Source organism: Pseudorca crassidens, chromosome 16 (assembly GCF_039906515.1).
Source record: "Pseudorca crassidens isolate mPseCra1 chromosome 16, mPseCra1.hap1, whole genome shotgun sequence".
Taxonomy (NCBI): domain Eukaryota; kingdom Metazoa; phylum Chordata; class Mammalia; order Artiodactyla; family Delphinidae; genus Pseudorca; species Pseudorca crassidens.
The window spans coordinates 84,912,384-84,918,982 of record NC_090311.1 but is presented as its reverse complement, the minus strand read 5'-3'; the positions used below and the strand labels follow the sequence as shown (position 1 = coordinate 84,918,982).

At 40.7% G+C, this 6,599-nt stretch overlaps 1 pseudogene; it reads left to right on the top strand.

The window, feature by feature from the left end:
• Positions 1-3,863: 3,863 nt before the first annotated feature.
• On the top strand, positions 3,864-4,426 carry LOC137208571 (anaphase-promoting complex subunit 11 pseudogene; annotated as a pseudogene).
• Positions 4,427-6,599: the final 2,173 nt, after the last annotated feature.

Below are 6,599 nucleotides of genomic sequence, written 5' to 3'. Positions count from 1 at the left end.
TGAATCAACTGACAAAGGCTTAGTCTCCTAAATTTACAAGCAACTCATGCAGTTCAATATCAAAAAACAAACAACCCAATCCAAAAATGGGCATAGACCTAAATAGACATTTCTCCAAAGAAGATATACAGATTGGCAACGAACACATGAAAGAATGCTCAACATCATTAATCATTAGAGAAATGCAAATCGAAACTACAGTGAGGTATCATCTCACACCAGTCAGAATGTCCATCATCAAAAAATCTAGAAACAATAAATACTGGAGAGGGTGTGGAGAAAAGGGAACCTTCTTTCACTGTTGGTGAGAATGTAAATTGATACAGCCACTATGAAGAACAGTATGGAGGTTCCTTAAAAAACTACAAATAGAACTACCATATGACCCAGCAATTCCAGTATTGGCGTATACCTTGAGAAAACCGTAATTCAAAGAATCATGTACCACAATGTTCATTGCAGCTCTAATTACAATGCCAGGATATGGAAGCAACCTAAGTGTCCATCGACAGATGAATGGATAAAGAAGATGTGGCACATATATACAATAGAATATTACTCCGCCATAAGAACAAACGAAATTGAGTTATTTGTAGTGAGGTGAATGGATCTAGAGTGTCATACAGAGTGAAGTAAGTCAGAAAGAGAAAAACAAATACCGTATGCTAACACATATATATATGGAATCTAAAAAAAAAAAAAAAAAAAGTGTTCATGAAGAACCTGGGGGCAAGACGGGAATAAAGACGCAGACCTACTAGAGAATGGACTTGAGGACACGGGGAGGGGGAAGTGTAAGCTGGGACAAAGTGAGAGACTGGCATGGACATATATACACTACCAAACGTAAAATAGATAGCTAGTGGGAAGCAGCCGCAAAGTACAGGGAGATTAGCTCGGTGCTTTGTGACCACCTAGAGGGGTGGGATAGGGAGTGTGGGAGGGAGGCAAATGCAAGAGTGAAGAGATATTGTGATATATGTATATGTATATGTATAGCTGATTCGCTTTGTTTTAAAGCAATTATACTCCGATAAAGATGTTAAAAAAATAAAAGCAAAATAAAAAATATCAGAAAGCCCAACTAAATGTTGATAAACTCACATAACAAAAAGCTGAGAGAGGCACCATGGGATTACTTACATCAGAAGTACAGCAATTCACTTTGTTATAAAGCAGAAACTAACACACATTTGTAAAGCAATTATACTCCAATAAAGATGTTAAAAATAAAAATGACAAATAAAAATAAATAAATTATACTTTTACTTAAAAAAAAATAGAAGAACAAAGAAGTACAACATTGCCATCAAGATCTTGATGGATTCTGTATTCCCAAGTTGCCATCCTCTGACTTACCCCTTCATGGTCTCAAGGTGGTTATTACACTTCCAGGGATCAAATGAAGACAATGTCTTGCCAAATTTGCCACTGGTATTTTTTTTTCATGAATCTGTTTTTTATTAGGTAGGAAATCTATTCTGAGAAGTCTTCCAGCAGTCTCCCACGTTTGGATCTCATGCTTGACTCTCCCTGGAAGGAGGAATGGGAATATAGTATCTGGCATTGGCAGACCTATACGTAGCCGGAATGGAGGCGGGGATGTGGGTTGTGGAGGTGGGATGGGGAAAATGACTATTTTGAAGGCAACCAAGGATGCCTGTCCATTCTCCCGGAACACAAAGACTTAACTCAATGATAAGGGACCATTGGCCCTTCAGTGTTTCCCAGTGGAATAGCTGTGTTCTAGACTAAGGCTATCAGAGCGCCTGGGAAAACGCTGTGGACACTGATTGCTTGTTTTTTACCTGCTGTTAATCTGATCTGATTTCTGTTTAAACACTAGACGCTGCATCACCTCTCCATTCTTGCTGTTGTCCCTTCTACTTGATGTTTGAACTAATTTCTCTGGTGTTTGACTCTCAAGTCTTTCTCACAGACGTCCAGCTTATCCTTACACATCTGGCTTCTCCTATTACCTGGTTAGGTGATGTAGGAGGCTGGGGACCCACAGGCAGAACTGGGGACTAGAGCAGAGGCGTCTGCCACACCCTCCACTTCCTGCAGTGTCCAAGTGGAGCACGCACTTTGTGCAGCAGAACACCATGCCATAACCAGTCAGGAACCATCCTCTTTTCCATTACCAGCTGGGATGGAAATTAGGAAGACAATATTTAGCGACAGAAGGATTATAAATATTATATGACAATAAATTTACAATAATAGAAAAGCAGACCATTGCTCTTTCCCTACCCCTTCCCTCAAGAAAAAAAAGTTCCCACATCTCATATGATCTCATTGATATAAAATGCACAGAGCAGGCAAATCCATAGAGACAGAAATCAGATCAGTGGTTGCCAGGGGCTGGGAGAGGTTGGGGGGAAGTGGGAAGTGACTGCTAATGGGTATGGGTTTGGGGGAATGTGATGAAAATATTCTAAAATTGATTGTGATGATAGTTGCACAACTCAGTGAGTATATACTAAAACCCATTGAATTGTACACTTTAAATGGGTGAATTATATAATTTGTAAATTATGTCTCAATAAAGCTGTTTAAGAAAAAGAAAGTATGTGAGGCTTTTTTTTTAAAGTTATTCATTGAATTCCAATGGTATCATTGCAGTCTCATAACCCACATTGCCACTTAGCCAATTCCTGGAATGTTACAAAAAAGGTATGAGAATTTTCCAGAACTCTGGTGTTGAAGAGGCATTTCTGCCCTTCAGTGTTCAAACCCAGGTTTGTTTGTCATTTGAGTGAGTAGAATGGACACCGACTGTCTTTTTTTTTTTTTTTTTTTAGTAAATTTATTTATTTTATTTATTTATTTTTGGCTGCGTTGGGTCTTCGTTGCGGCGCGTGGGCTTCCTCTAGTTGCAGTGAGTGGGGGTTACTCTTTGTTGCGGTGTGCAGGCTTCTCATTGTGGTGGCTTCTCTTTTTGCAGAGCACGGGCTCTAGGCATGTGGACTTCAGTAGTTGAGACACACGGGTTCAGTAGTTGTGGCTCGTGGGCTGTACAGTGCAGGCTCAGTAGTTGTGGCGCACGGGCTTAGTTGCTCTGTGGCATGTGGGATCTTCCTGGACCAGGGCTCGAATCTGTGTCCCCTGCATTGGCAGGCAGATTCTTTGCCACTGCGCCATGAGGGATGTCTTGAGGAAAATTGCACACAGTTGCCCTATCGATTTTTGGTCCTTGCTAATATGATTTCCAGGATAATTATCACAGAAATTTAATCCATGCTAGCAAGCTCTGTACACTGGAGGTTTTCGGCCTGTGATAGATCAGGAAAAATATCACTTTAATAATAAATATAAATATCACTTTAATAAATGTCTGAAAAACATTTTTCCTTGTATGAAAATGAATGTTCCAATCTAGTTTTTGTATGTGAACATCATAGTAATCTAACTCCAAGGAGAAGTTTCTATTTTCTAACAGATAATACTATCTTCAATACATAAAGGGAAGGTGTTATTACTATGGCTATTTTGTAAGGTTCTCAGTTTCTTCCCAGAATCTTTTCAACGATTACCCTGGGTGAGTGCCACTGGATATCCACACTTGCAGCTCTGAGCTTCAGAGCTTAAATTGTTCCTCTAATAGTTTTCACCCCCTTTACAGTACAACAGAAAATGCTAAACGTTCACTGTCTAGAGTAGGTTCTTTAATTCTTTATGCTCTTTATCAAGGTATAATAATTCCAAGGTGTTTACTTATTCTATGCATATCTGCATACGTATGTTTGGGCCCCAAATTTGGGGAGGGTAGGCTATGAAGAGCAGATTTTGCTTGATTTTATCTTCGCCAGAAACTTCCTTAAAAACTAAAAATTTTGTAAATTAAAAAAGACCTGACATACCTTCCCGCGCGGCGCCGGCGCTGCCAACTGAAGGCGGGTGGGGCAGCGCGCGATTAGGTCGGCAGGGGCTTCCCGCACCATGAAGGTGAAGATCAAGTGCTGGAACGGCGTGGTCACTTGGCTCTGGGTGGCCAACGACGAGAACTGCGGCATCTGCCGGATGGCCTTCAATGGCTGTTGCCTGGACTGCAAGGTGCCAGGTGAAGACTGCCCGCTGGCGTGGGGCCAGTGCTCGCACTGCTTCCACATGCACTGCATCCTCAAGTGGCTCAACGTGCAGCAGGTGCAGCAGCACTGCCCCATGTGCCGCCAGGAGTGGAAGTTCAAGGAGTGAGGCTGCACTGCCCTACTCTCCCCTTGCCCTGAGACGGCCCCACCCCCACAGTGGCTCTGGGTGGCCATGGTCTCCACTGGGCCAGTCCCCTTTGGGCTGTGACAGGGTTGAAACGAGGACTGGAGCTGCGTTTGTTTTTTTTCCCATCACAACATTGACACTTTTATCCAATAAGTAAAACTCATTAAACCACATGAGCCTGGCAAAAAAACCAAAAAACAAAAACAAAGACCTGTGAGGGATTTTCCTGGTGGTGCAATGGTTAAGAATCCGCCTGCCAATGCAGGGGACATGGGTTTGAGCCCTGGTCGAGGAAGATTCCACATGCCATGGATCAACTAAGCCCCTGAGCCACAAGTACTGAGCCTGCGCTCTAGAGCCCAAGAGCTACAACTACTGAAGCCCACGAACCTAGAGCCCGTGCTCCGCAACAAGAGAAGCCACCACAATGAGAAGCCCGTGCACCACAACGAAGAGTAGGCCCCACTCGCCACAACTAGAGAAAAGCCTGAGTGCAGCAACAAAGACCCAATGCAGCCAAATATAAAATAAATTAATTAAAAATAAATAAAAATAAGAAAAGAAGATACATTCCTTCTACCAAGAAATAATTATCTTCCTTTTAAACCAGATACAAAATAAACTCAAAATGGATTAAAGACTTAAATGTAAGACCTGACACCATAAAACTTCTAGAAGAACACATAGGCAGTATGCACTTTGATATCGGTCTTAGCAATATTTTCTCAGATATGTTCCTCAGGCCAGGAAAACAAAAGCAAAAATAAACAGATGGGATTCCATCAAACTCAAATCTTTTGCACAGTGAAGGAAACTATCAACAAAGGGAAAAGGCTGCCTACTGAATGGGAGAAGATGTTTGCACACAATGTCTCTGATGAGGGCTTAACACCCAAAATAGACAAAGAGCTCATTCAGCTCAACCCCCAAAAAACAAAAAACAAAAACCCAAATGGGCAGAAGAGCTGAACAGACATTTCCCTAAGAACATACAGATGACCAACAGACACATGAAAAGATGCTCAACATCATCAATCATCAGACAAATGCAAATCAAAACCACAATGAGATATCACTTCATTCTTGTCAGAATGGCTGTCATCAAAAAGAACACAAATAACAAATGTTGGAGAGGATGTGGTGAAAAGGGGACCCTTATATACTGTTTGTGGGAATGTAAATTGGTGCAGCCACTGTGGAAAACAGTACTGAGGTTCCTAAATAAACGAAAAATAGAACTACCATACAACCCAGCAATTCCACTTGTAGGTATTTATCCAAAGAAAACAAAAACACTAATTCAAAAAGATATATATGCACCCAACGTTCATAACAGCATTATTTACAATAACCAAGATATGGAAGCAATCTAAGTGCCCATTGACAGACGAATAGATTAAAAAATATGTGGTACACACACACACACACACACACACACACACACACACACACAATGGACTATTACTCTGCTATCAAAAAAGAATGAAATTTTGCCATTTGCAACAGCATGGATGGACCTTATGCTTAGCGAAATCAGTCAGACAGAGAAAGACAAATATCATATTATTTTATTTCTGTGTGGAATCTAAAAATCAAAACAAATGAAAGAACGAACAACAAAATAGCAACAGACTCATAGATACAGAGAACAAACAGGTAGTTTTTAGAAGGAAGAGTCGTATGGGGATGCCAGAAATAGGTGAGGGAGATGAAGAGGTACAGATTTCCAGTTACAAATAAATGAGTCACGGGAATGAAATGTATTGTATTAGTGGGGCATATGGTCAATAATAGTTTAATATTTTTGTCTGGAGACAGATGGTGACTAGACTAATCATGATGATCATTTTGAAATGTATAGACATAACACTGTGTTGTGTGCCAGGAACTAACATAGTGTTCAAGGTCCAATATACTTTGAAAAACAAACAAACAAACTCATAGAAGAAAAGACCAGATCTGTGGTTACAAGAGGTGGGGGGTGATGGGAAGGGGAACTGAATGAAGGTGGTTGAAAAGGTACAAACTTCCAATTATAAGGTAAATGAATACTAGGAGATATGGTACATATATACAAGGGAATATTACTCAGTCATAAAAAGGAACAAAATTGGGTCATTTGTAGAGACGTGGATGGATCTAGAGACTGTCATACAGAGTGAAGTAAGTCAGAAAGAGAAAATCAAATATGTATTAATGCATATATGTGGAACCTAGAAAAATGGTACAGATGAACCTGTTTGCAGGGCAGAAACAGAGACACAGATGTAGAGAACAAATGTATGGACACCAAGGGGGAAAGCGGCAGGGGATGGTGGTGGGATGAATTGGGAGATTGGGATTGACATGTATACACTGATATGTATAAAATAGATAATAAG